At 31.4% G+C, this 12542-nt stretch overlaps 1 protein-coding gene across 2 annotated transcripts in view; it reads left to right on the top strand.

The window, feature by feature from the left end:
* Nucleotides 1-12542, top strand: part of Ets98B (DNA-binding protein Ets98B) — a 144089-nt gene that overhangs the window by 63327 nt on the left and 68220 nt on the right. Inside the window, exon 1 of one of the 2 annotated variants that reach the window (XM_072525929.1) lies at nucleotides 10556-10687. The exons of the other annotated variant lie outside the window; for it this stretch is intronic. The gene's annotated coding sequence lies outside the window, so the exon portion shown is untranslated. Of the gene's footprint in view, nucleotides 1-10555; nucleotides 10688-12542 lie in introns of those variants that run through there. 2 annotated transcript variants of the gene reach the window in all.

Raw genomic sequence — 12542 nt, 5'->3', positions numbered from 1 at the left:
AATTCGTAATAATTCCTTTTTAAGCATAGTCTGATCATATGGGATTGTTGCGCGTTGGAGAAAGTCAATTCTATCTAGTTTTTTTCATGAGACCGTCGGTAACTTTTCCACTCATTTTAGGTGATAGCTGGCTTTATCGAAAACAACGACAGCATTATTTGGTAGAAAATTCAATACATGAGAAAATTAATCCTCAAAAACATTGGATTTTATTTCTTCTTTGTAATCTTTAGTGGATTTTGAAACGAACTTAAACCCCACAAAACCAATGCGCGAGGTTATTAATCTTAGACTCTTTCCTGAGAAAGCGTTTAAACCAGTATATTGTTCTAGAAAGGCTTGTCGAACACTTGTAATATTTTTATCTACCAATTTTTTTGAAACAATATGATTTTTGTTCGGAGGCTAATATTGAAGAAGAAACAAGCTTTAAAGACTACATACAAGAAGGAAGAAGAAGAAGATGATGATTTTCGTTTAGCCAGATTTCATCTAAATAGAAAATTTATCTCTCTTCTAATCCTAATCTTTTTATCTTCTGCATCGTTCTATATTGGTTTATTTTCTTTGACTTTCAGAGCAAAAACCGATTGCTTTAAGTACTTATTTCGGCCAAAGTGAGGAAAATTATTATTTCTTATTGACTTTAATATTGTAATCAACGTAGGAATCTCCTTGTTTAAATAAAACGAATAACCTTTTATCCGAAGGACGTTTCTCGTCCTTCAAGTCATCAATTTCCATTGGGTGTTTTCCTTTATGTCTTTTGGGCTTAGTAATGTTTCCTTGTTTTCTTTTACTTAAAAATCTGTAAATGGTTTTTCACTCAAACCTCTTATACTGGAGCAGATAGTCACAACATTATTAATCGTTGGTAAAGGTTGTTGATGGACAAGGGAGTCATGAACATTTAACGCAATCCTTTTTTCTCTAGAGAATGTGTTTAAGTTTTGCAGCAAGAAATTGAAACGATGATGTCATTTTAACGCATGGAGTGAACTGCTAACTGATAACACGGACGGTATCAAATCCGTCACAACTTTCCCTTACTCGGAGGGTAGGTAGGCAGGTACCCCAAAGATGATTTGTCAAATTCATCAAAGTCATTAATAAAGGAAAAACCCCCAATAAGAGAAAATATTCTATGAATATAATAGTATAGATATGCCTCATACATTCAAAAATATTACTACTAATAAAAGGGAGGAGTTAGTTCGTGAAAAAATTTAAGAGCAGAAAGAAAATACAGGTAATTATATGCCTAAGATAAAACTTATACACAATTCGTGCTTTTTATTTTCTTATTATTATTACTGTTAAAAGTTTTTAATTTCATTGGGCCCTGAAGATTTGCATTTGTAATTAGCTACCAGTTGCAGAAAGATGGGGTATAGACATTTCAGCCACCAGGTCCCTACATTTTGCGGTCGTTTTGTTACTATCCTCTTTATCTTAACAAAAAATCAAGATAAAGAAATGTTGAAATAAATTAAATTAATGTCTTATAATAAATAGAGAAAATTTAATAGATTGCAGTTCTGCAAAAAGCAAAAAACGTCGCAAATGCGTTAGTAATGTATGGTTACACGCATGAAAAAAACTATTTTAAAAATAACATAATTATATTGGTAGCCGCATAATACTATTATTTATCGTATAGAGATTCTTAATATATTAGACCAATCAAATTTCAATACGAAGTTCAACCACGATTTTATTTTTTATCCTTTTTTTTGTGCAGTAAAAATGTCATATGAGATAAGCAAAAAGAGAAGAAAATTTAGAGTTAAACCAGGTTCTTTTTTCTGAAAATCAAATTTTACTTATTTTCCACAACTTTTTCAAAGTAAAATTTTTAGTTTTCACTACCTGCCGTTATACCTTTTGCTTGCAGGTTCCTATCGTGAAAACTAAAAAAAATTCAAGAAGCAAAAGAAAAAAATTCACGTACACTGACCTATTAACATTACATAGTTGGTAATTACAACTTAAATAGGAATAAGCCACAATTAAAGGTTAAAGTAAGTTTATTGACGTTTAAGTTTCCACTTCGGAAATCGTTCTCAAAATAAAAACCCAATTAATAAATAGTAATTACTTTAAAATGCCACAAGAAAATAGCTTTAGAACAATACATGGTTAGGTCGTAAAAATCTTGTGTGGCCAACCGGGTACCCATCGGCGTATATTTAAGTGAATTTTTTTCTAACAAATAATTCAGTAGTAACCTCCCAAATTCCCATGATTTTGTTTATTTGAACCACGGAAATTTTCATTTTGAAAATAAAGATACGTATAGGCTAATCGGGTACCTTGCTAATGATGGATTTACTTAAAGAACTATAAGTAAACAAACATTTATTTTAATGAGTTATTTATTTATTTTAAAAATATATTCTTTTTTAAAAAATTAATAAAAATAAAAATTAATGACTACATTCTATACATTTTGTTACTTTTGCGGTATTCTCATCACAGACTGGCTATTGACATTCACCACAGCACTTTATGGTCTTTCTTTATTTGTAAATAGGTAAATTGTGACAAATGTACCACGATGCAATAACAAGTTTCCTGCCAATGTTGTCTCGTGGTTGATTATCAGTAGTTGATTGAATTATCGGCTTATTGTAGTAGTTTCAATAGTTAGTTATGTCGAATGATGTCGCATGATATGCTCGCTCTTCAATCAATGGCATGCCAATTCTTCAGCAAGCGGGCGCAAAAAAGTCTTCTGTGGTTGATTCTATTTGATATCATTTTGATATTTTCCTAGTAAACAATATAAGTGGCAAGTGAAGAGATATCGGTGACATTGTAGAAACGTAGAAATAAACAAGCGGCCACCTGCACCTTTTTATTATAAAACAAAATCATTTCTGGTTCCTTATGTACTACATAAGATATCTTATCATCATAGTACAGCGTGCTGAGCAAAATTACGGCTTTGTTTTTCTTTGGCACATACGAATATATTATCATAACATTTTCATAAAAATAAAAAACAGTTGGCAAAGGTTCTCTTGTTTTCAAAGCTTTCATTTCGTAAGGAATGTATTTATGGCTTGGTTTTTTGTTTAAACTACCAACAGTTGTTAAATTCCATGAAAGAAAAGCTTTAGCTAAAGGCAAAGTCGTGAAAAATCTATCCATACTTATGTGTCGATCAGATCCTTTAAAACCACTTACAACTCTTTCTCTTTGATTGACGTTTCGACTATTAGCTATCTTGCCTGCATAAATAATTTCTTGGAGCGGAAACTCCACTATACTTTTATACCAAATTTAGCAGGCCTCAAAGGCATATACTGAGCGAATTGCTGTCTTCCTTATAAAGAAAAGAGCTTCTTTGTAGTGTATCTAATTTTGAAGGAAAAGAATTACCGAAAAGGGAATATGATGTCGGCATTTCATAACAGACTTGAGGTTATAAAAGCCATTCTACATAATACTATAATTGTAATCCTCTCAGAATATGTTCAGTAACCCTAACTAAATCAGAATACATCTAACATATAACATAATTTTAAGGTACAGCCGAATTTTACATAAAAAATTGTATTTGGGTACCGGTGTACCCCGATAGGCCAATAGTGTAATTTATTTGATTGATAACATAAGGATTGACACCCTTATGGTACCAGTAACTCTTATGTAAAAATTTTCAAAAATAGAATCAATACTCCTCTATCGATTCGTAAAATGGCATAAGGGAAAAAATCGTTGCTCCACATGCGATTTTCTTTATAAAAGAAAATTCAATTTTCATATAGATTTCAATAGGAAATCCAAAGTTTTGAAATATTTTACTCTCCTTGATTTCATCACTCAGTACTCTTAAAGGCATACTGGATAAAATCGTGGTTGATTCTATTGAAATCAGACGTTCTGTAAATTACAGTTGATTGAATGTAATCAATTATTATTCTCCAATAAAGTCGTTCCACCCCAAAAATATTGAAAATACCATCTTAAAATGTGTATACTTGTAGTATATACAAATTGGCAATACAAGCGAGGAACATGAAAATAATGTATAATAATTAGTTTTTACGTAACAATACCAAAATGATAAAAATCTTTACTCAAAAAAATAATTTTCTCTATAACTTAAGGTGCAAGATAATATTATTTTTACTAACAAAATTAATCATGATAGCTAATAATTATGAAAATTCATCCACGTAACTTATTTTTCGATTCACGCTCTAGTTCTTTAAATGAAAGACGATATTTAAACACATGCGATATTGTCTTTTGCCGAACGATCTGCTCTTACTTACATAGTTTTAAATGGTTTTGTTTTGTCGTGTTTATTATCATTAACATTTTTTATGTTACAGCTACAGCTTCGACTGTATTTGTATTTTTTTGTAAAAAGATATGTAAAAACGAGACATTAGCAACAATGTAAAGAAAACCAGCAAAATTCAACCACACAGTAATCTTAAACTATACACTGTAAAAATTGATATTTAATCGGTACGTAAATTGGCGTTCTAAACTTGTTTTTCGTGCTTTTTTATTTTTGCCTTTAAATGATTACAGTTTTTATATATGTGCTTCTTTATTTGCTAAGGAATCTGATCAAAATATATTTTGAATTATGGATTCTAGTTCGTTATCCAAATATCCAATCCTGTTGTATATTTAGTCTTTGCTTAAGTTTTTCTGGCTACTATGTTTGAATACAATATTTTTTTATGTAAAGCCCACTTAGGATCTGCTGTAGGATTTGAAATTTGTTTTCAGTTTATAATAAAAACATATGTTTTTATGAAATATGTTTTTCATTTCTTTTTTCAAATTTTGTTGTCAATCAACAATCAACAACATGGTTTATTAGAAAATCATGAAGGTAGTTCTAATCAAGATATGTTTAAAAAATTAAACATGCTTCAGGTATTATTGTTCCAGATGATTCCAGATATTCAAGTTATTATTTTGTTCTTACTTCAACCTTTTAAGTGTGTTCATTTAAATACTTTTTTTGGCATTAGAGACGATTGCCACACATCTAGAATCATTAATTATATTATTTTTTAGCAAAAGAATTCACAGATTCACAAACAGAAATTACACTTTTCTTGCCAAGAGATCGATCAGGGTATTTTAATTAACAACATAATGTAGATCTCAGATAGTGTAGGTTCAAAAGGTTGTGTCTTATATTTTAAGCACTCACCTAAATACGTCTGTTTCTAACTTGTCAAATTTTTTATTATTATATTTCTTGTTTCAATTATTGCTAATTTCATGATGTTTCACGCAATATTGTGCACAATTGTATTGACTTGTTTTATAGAGACGTGAGTGTACACTTGACATGTTGAAAAAGGTCGCCAGAAAAAGAAACTATTAATCGAGATGCCCATCTTATAGTGTCTTAAGCACTAAAAAATGTATGAGAATATCGGGAATGTAAATACACACATCAGAACACGTATATGAATAGCTTCCAATCAATGTTAGCTGCAAATACAAATCTAAATTTATGTTTTTATCTTTTTTGTTGTTTTGTCGATTATTGTACCAACTTGGACGGTAATGCGGATAAGAATGGCTATAAAAAATTTAACAAAACTGCAATATGCGTTTTTGTCTATAAGATAAAATTAATATTTCTTTATTGGTAGAAGTCAAAGAGACTAGTTGCTGAGGTCCTTCACACGAACAGAAGTATCATTATTCGTTTCTAGTTAAGTTGTCAAGACACTGGTGATATTGCTGAATGCCGTACAAGGAACCAAATAGATTGAAGACCATTTTATTAGGTTGCAGGCTTTGCGAGATTACACTGCAACTGCATAACAATTATAAATGAGGCTGCACGAGACCCATCAAGTGTTTGTAAGTGGCCAAACCACTAAAAATAGTGGAGACCTGTGAGTGTCTTATCCAGAGGAAATCGCGTCCATCGACTTCAGTGGGCAAAAGAACACCCTAAGATAAATCCAAATTTGAATTTTTACCAGATACAAGACAGACAAGAATTTGGAGACGATCTGGCAATGCTGAACAATTGGCCACCGTACAGGAGGTACACAGACAGCAAGGCGATGGTATAGTGGAATGGAGTGGCATTACTCTTGGTGAAAGAACCAATCTCGTTTGCCTTAAACGGTTTTTAAATAGAACAGACTACCGAGATATTATTTTCGAACTTATTTTTGTACCCTTTGCACAACAAGCTGGTCCCCAATTTCAGTTAATGAGCGACAATGAGCGTCCGCATACTGCCAGTGTCGTGCGAACATTTCTCGAAGATAATGAAATTGAGGTTTTACCATCGCCTGCATAATCGCCAGATTTAAACCCAATTAAGTATGTATGGGACATATTAGGCAGACGCATGTTACAACAAAATATTGCGTTCAATACAAGACATTAACTGTTTGAGGGTCTTTCAATGGATTGGAAGAGAATACCGTAGCAAGACATTGACCATCTGATCATGAGTTTGCCTTACAGATGTAGGACAGTAATCAACAATCGTTGAGATCATACACTGTACTAGCTTAACTTAAAGACTAGTTTGTTGGGAGTTGAGGGGCAATAAATTAGTTTTTTACTTTTTTTTGTTACCATTTTTTGACTTATGGAGTTCTCTTTTAATTTTTTTAAGAGCTATTGCGATAATTCTAAGAAAAAAATATTTATTTTATATTCGGGCACTTGTTTATAACTTTTTATTACAAATATTTAAAATTAATTATGGACTAAATGTATGTATACCGATAAATTCAGATTTTGTTTATTATCCCAGGATGGTCCAGGAAATGTCTGAAAAAGAGTTTTTTTCTTCTCCGGCAATAGTATGATATACATATGGCTGGTGTATATCATACACCAGCCATATTGCAGGCAATTGGTTTATTGTACATCGTTTATTAAAATACAAGTTCTCGTCGGATATATAAGCTTTTCGCTAATAATAGATATAATTTTTATTTGGCGTTGGTATACCTAAAATACTGGTTTTGTATCAATGAGAAATCGAATTTTCTCATAGTAAAAGAAAGTTGAACTAAAGGTTAGCCTGTAGGAAGATTTGTGAGTTCGCATCGGAGTTGCCCCTTTACTCGTCTCCTTTATATTTTTATTAATAGACCAACGAAAGTCGTTTATTTCTGAGTCCTCATTTGGGCTACATCTTGTTGTATCCATGTCCCTTTTATTCTCACGAGTTGTAGTAAATGATATTTAGAGTACACTTTTAGCTCTAGAGTAAATTTTCGAGTTATTTTGTGTACTAGAATGTATTCCAAGGTGCATACAGAATTGTACAATATCACTGCCTGCAGATATTATAAATAAGGCACTAAAAGAATATATCGTCCCATGCGCATTATTTATATATATACACATTTTACACATACACAAACACATACACGTAATCAACAATGGCCATAAAAATATGTGTATACCATTGTACAGTGGGATCCACATGTCCGAAGATCAAACTGGTCTTACTTCTTTGGAAGTGTTCCCTCCAGAAGTGATACCTATCTGAGCTTCAGGCTTTTCCTCTTACATTACTTTGGGTATCCTGGGTAATAGAACACCCTTTGTTTTTCTTGACTATGGTTAGGCCATCTAACTGTAGGAGTAGCACTCATATCGGCTTTTCTCCTTATTTACATTGCTGACTACTCAAAATACTCTTCATGATTACGGGAGTGGAGTCCCTTAAAAAGGTGTGTGTTTCGAACAGAGAGCCACCAACCTAAGTTGATGACTCTTTGTCCGAAATATGTGTGTTCTCGGTCACTTAGCCGCCGATTTGGCAAAATAAATTTTGTTCTCCTCACCAGCTGGGCAACCGAGAGTTCTTGACACCGAGCCAGTGTTTGCTGAAAATGACCTCGATGCTCAGACTTCGCGAACGCAGTCTCTATTCGACTTGCCTAGAGGGCCTAAGTCTAAGTGGCTTATATAGGAGGCCTGACGAGTCTTTTATACTAATTAATGTAAGTTTACGTGATCAAGATTGCCAGTAATTGATTAACTAGTGTTAATTTAAGACAGATCATAGTACAGGATCAGTAGAACTTTTCGATGCCCACTATCTGCTTTTTCATCCTTGGAAGACAAGTGAAAAGTAATTCTTTAGATTGAACCTTCCAATCTGATTGGCAGCATCGGTAGAAGAAAGGTTGTCTTTGAACCGTTGAAGGTAAAGTAATATGAGGTTTACAGACAGTAATAAGACAGATAAGTGATAATTAAGCCGTGTCATAATGAAACCGTGTCAGACTCCTCGACCTAATGAAACGATACCCAAAGTTTGGAGAGATTACCTATCTATCATAAACTTTTTTGCTGATCTGCACTCTAACTAATAGCTTAGGCTGGATACAAAAATATAGTTGCGACTTGCGACAAGGATCAGATTGTGTTGGGATTTACTCGTAAAAAGTATTGTGGTCATGGATATCGAAAAATGTATTAAATAATTAAGTGCCCGAACACAATTGCTTGTTTGATCAAAGTGATCGCAATTCAATACAAAGATAGACACGTCATGAGATGTCTTATGCAAATAAAAGCAGGGGGAAATCTAAAAATCCATGTATAGACCTGAAATGTTGTTGTCCTACAAATATGACAGTGTCTCTTCATTGGCTAAAGAGAATGTATAAACTAGTTTATACATTGCCTTTAAGTGATTTAAAAATTCATCTTCTTAACTACAAAACTCCTATTATCCTAGAATTCGTACTCAGTACAAATCACGCTCATCTCATCCACTATCTGTCGGTTTATAAGATAAATAACATCCTTAAAAGGGGGTTTAAAAATATTGAACAAGCAATGATAAAAAATTGTGATATCTAGGACTAAAATTTAAAAATATATTATTGAACAAAGTAGTAAACAAATCTAACTACATAGTTTAACAAATATTCCCAATATTGTATTAAAAATTTTTTTAAAGGTAGTCCAAAAACTACTATGTTTTGTGTTTGTCTCGGGTGTGCTGTTTTTAATGAATATTAAAAAAATTGTACAAAAGGGTTTTTGTTACGTTTGTACTTAATATACCACATATTTTAAAATGCTATATATGCAAAATTTGGTATTTTAATAAAGTCTGGAAGAATTTTAACACGTATTAATTTATTGACAATAGTGATTGGAAAATTAATTGTCTAAAGTGGGAAAAACAAAGTATGTATCTTTTGAGACAGATTTAAAGTTAAACCGATACAAAATAGCTGAATACTCAAAATAGCTCCTCGACCTAATGAAACGATACCCAAAGTTTGGAGAGATTACCTATCTATCATAAACTTTTTTGCTGATCTGCACTCTAACTAATAGCTTAGGCTGGATACAAAAATATAGTTGCGACTTGCGACAAGGATCAGATTGTGTTGGGATTTACTCGTAAAAAGTATTGTGGTCATGGATATCGAAAAATGTATTAAATAATTAAGTGCCCGAACACAATTGCTTGTTTGATCAAAGTGATCGCAATTCAATACAAAGATAGACACGTCATGAGATGTCTTATGCAAATAAAAAGCAGGGGGAAATCTAAAAATCCATGTATAGACCTGAAATGTTGTTGTCCTACAAATATGACAGTGTCTCTTCATTGGCTAAAGAGAATGTATAAACTAGTTTATACATTGCCTTTAAGTGATTTAAAAATTCATTTTCTTAACTACAAAACTCCTATTATCCTAGAATTCGTACTCAGTACAAATCACGCTCATCTCATCCACTATCTGTCGGTTTATAAGATAAATAACATCCTTAAAAGGGGGTTTAAAAATATTGAACAAGCAATGATAAAAAATTGTGATATCTAGGACTAAAATTTAAAAATATATTATTGAACAAAGTAGTAAACAAATCTAACTACATAGTTTAACAAATATTCCCAATATTGTATTAAAAATTTTTTTAAAGGTAGTAAAAAAAAAAATATGTTTTGTGTTTGTCTCGGGTGTGCTGTTTTTAATGAATATTAAAAAAATTGTACAAAAGGGTTTTTGTTACGTTTGTACTTAATATACCACATATTTTAAAATGCTATATATGCAAAATTTGGTATTTTAATAAAGTCTGGAAGAATTTTAACACGTATTAATTTATTGACAATAGTGATTGGAAAATTAATTGTCTAAAGTGGGAAAAACAAAGTATGTATCTTTTGAGACAGATTTAAAGTTAAACCGATACAAAATAGCTGCTAGATTTCGTAGTTCCCTTTGTAATTATATGAATATCCTGGATACGCCAGACTTATTAATTTCAAATAAAAAATTGTCTCCACTACCGGAAAATTGTCTTCCCAGGATCCACACTATCGCAACATTTAATCTCACAGTCACTCTCATTCACCATCTATAGTTTAGCATCCAATTACTTTTTACGCATACAATAGGTGACGTAAGCGTTTTATAAACAAAATTTCCGAGTAACAAGGACAGACTGCGATTCGTCGAACGATAAAGAAAGACAAGTGCGCTGGGTATTCCTTGAGAATGGAGACAATATCAAGGTAAACATTAAATTCAAGAGAAAGGGAAGCAATGACTATTGTGTAAGATTAAAAAAGATGGTTTCAGTTCTTAATTTAGATCGGTTTGTAAGGAAGTAATTGCTTGTTGGTGAAGTGGTGTTACATTTTTAAGATCTGTTAAAAATTATTGGAACATGACTACACTTTATCAAGGTAAAAATAGTATGGTAATCTTTTGAATAAGTTTCTATTTATTAGCTTTGTTGTTGTATGATATTTATACACTAATATCAAATTATAGGTAGGTATAGTAAGTATAGTAAAGTGGTCATACAGAGTATTTTTGGTTTTTAAATTTAAATAAATAAAATGTATGTAACACTGACTCTCATTATTGATACCCAATGTGATATTTTCAGTTATAGTTTTCGCTCCATATATCTTTATCGTTTTTCTTTTTTTATTCTAATATGATTGATTTCATTAAAAAATATCAATGTTTTTTTAAGACCATAAGCCATGATTATATCTTCAGGTACAAGGTTCTGACCAAATCAATAATGTTGAAGAATATTTTTCAGAAGAATTTAATATGGTATTCATATTGAATATGGTATATGAAACATAAACATAAATCAAAACATATTTTAACGCACCTCGTTAATTTTCTGACATCAAGAGTCAATGATGTCTCAAAAAGCCAATAAATTTGTCTTCTAAATTTAATTATTTTTAATTATTAGTGTAGCTACTCAAAGAAAATATTCTGTTGCCGGAGAAAAAGATCTACCTATGTTTTAAAAATAAATATCAGGTGCGATCTCCCTTCGCGTTTGTAAGTGTGTGTACTATAAAGGCAACTACCGTTGATTTTAAAATTTTGTCAGAATTTGTTAACAGCTTCTTAGAGGTTATGTTTGTTGAAAAGTTTATTTTCTTGTATAATACTAAATTTTGTCTGAGTAAAATCGATTTTACTCAGACTCGTATCCCGATTTATGTTTATAAATAGAACTAAATACATTGCAATAAAAATTTAGTTTTCTAGTGTTTTTATAATATAAAATATTAACAGATTGATTTTTCAGTGATGTGATTTCAAAATCTGTATTCCTCTGAAATATTACAATTTATTGTATTTTTAATATATTTTAATAAAATATTAAACTAACTACAACTATTTTCTATTAATCTGAAAATATCATTAAATATGTTTGGGTCTTATATTCCAATTTTCTTAGATCGAAAATAAATACACCTCTAAAAACAGAAGAATTAACAAACGTTGACAGATATTGTAGATAATAATACCTGAAGTTAATATTTTTAAGATATCTTTTAATTTTAAATACAGATTATAGTTCAAGTTTATTTCACTTTTTTATTAATTGAAAATGCCATTGCTGATTGCCACTATCTACTAAAATAGGTATTTTCAGGTTAAGTCTTGTATGATTTGTAATATTTGCCACTGAATAGCTATATATCCGATACCAATTTGTAAAAACGTTTATTTATTCCATATTGCTATACGGAGTGGAAACATGGACTCTCGGAATTATAAGTATGAGGCGTATAGAAGCCTTTGAGATGTGGGTTTTTCGAAGGATGCTGAAGATCTCTTGGACAGATGACGTGACCAACAACGAGGTGCTAAGAAGAATGGGTACTGAGAGAGAACTCCTAAATATTGTAAAAAACAGAAAAATGAGTTATCTAGGACAACTTTACAGAGGAGAAAAATACAACTTCCTACGACTTATAATGGAAGGGAAAGTGGAAGGAAGAAGAGGTCCAGGAAGAAGAAAATGCTCCTGATTGAAGAATGTAAGAGACTGGACAGGCATGGACACACATTCGATACTAAGAACAGCTCAAGATAGAAAGCAATTTGCTGTAGTTATATCCAACCTTCAGTAATGGAGAAGGCACCTTAAGAAGAAGAATAGGTATAAACAGTTTTTAAAGTTTGTTTTATTAATTATCATATGTAAACTATAAAGACAACATTCTCAATATTACGGCAAGTCGGTCCATAATTGAAACTTTGTGAGAAAGGTTTTTTATT

This window comes from Diabrotica undecimpunctata, chromosome 3 (assembly GCF_040954645.1).
Source record: "Diabrotica undecimpunctata isolate CICGRU chromosome 3, icDiaUnde3, whole genome shotgun sequence".
In the NCBI taxonomy this organism is placed as follows: domain Eukaryota; kingdom Metazoa; phylum Arthropoda; class Insecta; order Coleoptera; family Chrysomelidae; genus Diabrotica; species Diabrotica undecimpunctata.
The sequence above is the reverse complement of the archived record's forward strand: the minus strand, read 5'-3'. Positions and strand labels throughout refer to the sequence as shown.